Here is a 4,521-nt window from a genome sequence, read left to right on the forward strand (position 1 = left end):
TTATTCAATAAAGCATTCGATCATACAAAGTTGAATCAAACCCATCTTTCCTTTATTCTTTTCATCAAAATACTAACGGGTTTATGTGCTCGGTGGTATATTCATAAATATAAAAATACAAATATACCGTCCAACAAGTTACATGTGCTTGGTGAAATTTCGATATACAAATACCTATTTATAGAAAATTGAGGATAAACGAATCCCCAACATTTTTGGTGACCTCGGGTGATCTTCCTATAAGGACAATAAATAGGAACGGTGTCACTATGAAGCATTTCGACACAATTATTGATCAACAACAAGCGATAGGAGCTGATATCGAGAGAATAATCAGCAACTTCAAGAAGGATCCAGCCGCAAGGAAGACTAATCGCTATTACAAGGATAGGATTCAATGGCTAACTGAACAATGGTCGAGGTTAGAGAAGAACCACAACACGTTATTGTCTGGTAAAGCCATGGCCGAATATGCAGAAGAAGATTATTTCACCACGGGCTACTATGACAAAATGACTGAATTAACAAACAAATACTTGGATATTTTTAATAAGGCATTAACCGAAATGCAAGAGGTAGAAAATGCTCAGGAAATGCCGCCAAAGCAACTTCAACAAAATGAAGAATTATCAAGAGTGTTGCGTAATCAACGAGCACTCATAAATGTCAATGACAGATCCAGTCAAGAAATTGAAATAGCAAACAAAGAATCTCAAAACGAAGTTTTTTATTCTTGCAAACTTGTTTTGATAGAAAGTTATCACAAACCATTCGATAACAACAATGAAAAAATATGGAATTCTACATCAGAAGAATTCATTGAGGGTTACTCCTGGGACTTGTATTATGAAAGTAGTCAAAAACTCCAAAATATGGAGATTTGTTTGAAGCTCAAGCTAAATTCATCCAATTCTTACAACCAGCACAATTCGACAATTCAGGCATTAAAATTACCACAGTTAACAATTCCAACATTTGACGGAAACCAGCTGAAATGGGTAGAGTTTTGAGACCTGTTTACACAACTATGTTAATAGACGAACAACCATTCAAACCAATCCAAAAAATGTTCTACTTAACATCTAACTTGATGATTGGTGAGCCCAAAAACCTGATAAAGCATTTGCCAGCATCGGCTGAGAACTACATTACCGCATGGGAAATTCTGAAGGCTTGATACAATAATAGTAGATTATTAGTTACCGCATTGTTAAACAAATTACTCACATTACCAGCATTGACAACTGAACCCGCTTCTGGCCTTAAAACATTGCATGAAATTTCACAAGAGTGTTTATTGGGACTAAAAGCGCAACATATTCCAGTCGAACATTGGGACGTCATAATTGTTCATATAACGTTGAAGAAATTAGAAAAGATTACGCAAATTTAATTATTTCACCACAAGTTTGTGGAGTATGCTCTCAAGGTGAGTAAGATACGATGAAGGTAATCGAGCGGTTCTGGAAATTAGATGAACCAGAAAAGGCAAACAAAAATCTAACTCCTTCCGAAGAGTTGTGCGAGTGTTATTTTGCAACTTATATGAAAAGAAACCAAGACGGTCGATTTAGTGTCAGATTACCATTTACACAAAACCCATCGATGCTTGGTGATTCAAAACAAATTGCTAGAAACAGGTTTTTGGTATTTGAAAGACGGCTCGATAAGGATGAAATACTTAAAAAACAGTACGTGCAATTTATGAATGATTATGCAGACCTCGGACATATGAAAAAGGTTGACATTAACCAGGTCACACTTCATTATATCAACCCACATTATGGCGTTTTTCGACCCGAAAGCAGCACCACGAAATTAAGAGTGGGATTTGATGCATCGTGCAAAACTATCATTTAATTAATCGATGCTTACTGGTTCAACAACTCATGACGAACTATTTGCGATTCTACTTCAATTCAGGTGCCCAAGGTTTGTCTTTTGTGATGACATTAAAAAAATGTACAGGCAAAACTCGAAGATCAAAGATATCAAATAATAGTCTGGATAAGCAATAATAATGAACCCTTACAAATTTATCAATTGAAAACAGTCACCTATGGAACACGATCAGCCCCATATCTGGCTACCAAATGCTTACAACAGTTAGCGAAATCTGAATTGCAAAAATATCCGCTAGGTGCAGTAGCACTAAGTAATGACTTCTACGTAGATGATTGCTTGAGCGGCTCAAAAAGATATACAAACGCAGTTAAAAAATTTGTTGAAATCAGCAGGATTTCAGGTACGTAAATGGTGTGCCAACCATCCGTCACTTCTTCAAAATATTGCAAAAGAAGATCAAGAAGTTGAATTGGACTTTCAAAGTGACGACGCAACATCAGTCAAAACATTAGGTTTGACTTGGCAACCAAAAGAGGATCAATTTCGCATAAAATCAATACTGGATCTATTAAAAAGCATTACTAAGAGAACTTTCACTTCTAATCTAGTCAAAATCTTCGAACCATTGGGGCTACTAGGTCCAGTACTCGTAACAGCAAAAATATTAATTTAGGACCTATGACAATTACAATTAACGTGAGACGAAGCAGTATCAGTCGAAATATATACTAGGTGGACAACCATTTATGACGATCTACAATTACTAGATCAATTTAAAATAGATCGTCATATATTCGGAAAACAGATGCCAGCACTTGAATCTATTCAATTACATGTATTTGTGATGCATCACAAAAGGCATACGGAGCCGCAAGTTTACGCTCGAGTAAAACTAATGGATGGTCGACTAATAAATCGATTGTTGTGTTCCAAATCTCGTAGCAACGTATTATTGGACTGATTCAGAAATCGTTCTCTTTTGGATCAACTCGTCATCAGCAAGGCATCAACAGTTTATAGCAAATAGATTCAATGCAATTTAGGCAAGGCGAACCAATTGAAGCAATAACACCACGGGTTTGAGCCTTAAAGAATTGAAGCTGTCACTTATGCACATAGTGAAGTACATACAACAATCTGAGCTAAGAGAAGAATTAAGTCAATTAGAACGCTGTGACGATACAAATTTTCACAGTAAATTTCTATGTCACATATAGCAAGAACAAGCGAAAAAGAAAATCTGAATGTCACCTAACCACTACCTCTACACATAGTAAAAATAAGAACAGTCACGTGAAGAATACTGCAATGGATTTATCTGAAAAATATGAAATTGAATAAAAATATTTATTCATAAATCACATGGACATTACCTGCGATCCTCGGTTCCAGCGTGCCGCGGGCATCGATGCATGTAATGCACAAAATCTTAAATATGCGATAAAAAAAAATGAATTTCTTGTTTGTTACAATTTATGAATGAAAAAAAAATTTGTATTGGAAATCTAAACACAACAACAAATAAACAATTACAACAGAAAACACATTTATTTATTTAAAAATATATATTTAAGAAATAAATAAAAACAAAACAATTTAAAATTCATTTTGCACAGCTTTTATTTCTTTATACACATAAAAACAAATCAAACACCGCCAACAACAAATCAACAAAACACGCCAACACCAGTTTTTTTTTGATTATTTATTTTGTCACATTCAGTTTTGAATAATATTAAATATATACTTCATAACATATATCTAATGTATCTTGTTTTAAATTATTAAAGTAAAATACTTTACTTTAAATAATAAAGTTCTAATTAAAATTTGTAATTACAAATACACTACGCGTAGTAAGTAAACAAAACCACGCCGAAATAAAAAGAAGTGGAAAAAAAACATGTAAACATGAAAATACACAAGAAGTACAAAATATAACACAAAAAGTTCAACTTTACGGCTTCGGTATGTTCGGTATAAAAGAAGGAACATTCGATATGTGTACGATCAAACCAAAATGTGTGATCAACGTTGGAATCAACTATTTGCAAGCACTGAACACTTGAATCCAGTACTTATGTTGATTCTATTTAAACAAGAAAACCACTGAGTACTTGAACCCAGAGATTTCGACGATTGTCCTAATTATCCTAGTCACTGAACACTTAAATCCAGTGAATAGGCGCTTATGTGACGTAAATTTAGCACTTGAACTAAATTTACAAAGCTAAAGAAATGAATCAATAACGAATGTGGCTTCGCATCAATTGAATTGTCAAAAATTGAATTGTGCCTTTTATTTAAAATTAATAATCAATGTACAACAAATAAATTAACTAAAATAACCTTGACCATGCATGCCAAACAATGAACCTGTTACAAACTGCAAGAGTGCAGTTTCTTGCAGACGAAATTTGACGCTTTTGTTTTCATGAGCAAACAAAGCGTATGACGTGCTTTTGGGCATTGCATAACACAAAATTATTTTTTACAACAAAATATATTTGAAATGAAATTATTACAACAAATTATTCATACAAAATAATACAAACAAATTATTTATACATAATAATATAATATAATATTTAACATTCTCCTTCGCGTAGAGGCTCATATTGTTGAACGGTTGTTGTTCAACAATATGAGCCTCTAGCTGTCAGGTAGTCAGTCCGA

The sequence above is a fragment of the Teleopsis dalmanni genome, chromosome 1, assembly GCF_002237135.1.
Source record: "Teleopsis dalmanni isolate 2A chromosome 1, ASM223713v2, whole genome shotgun sequence".
Lineage (NCBI taxonomy): Eukaryota > Metazoa > Arthropoda > Insecta > Diptera > Diopsidae > Teleopsis > Teleopsis dalmanni.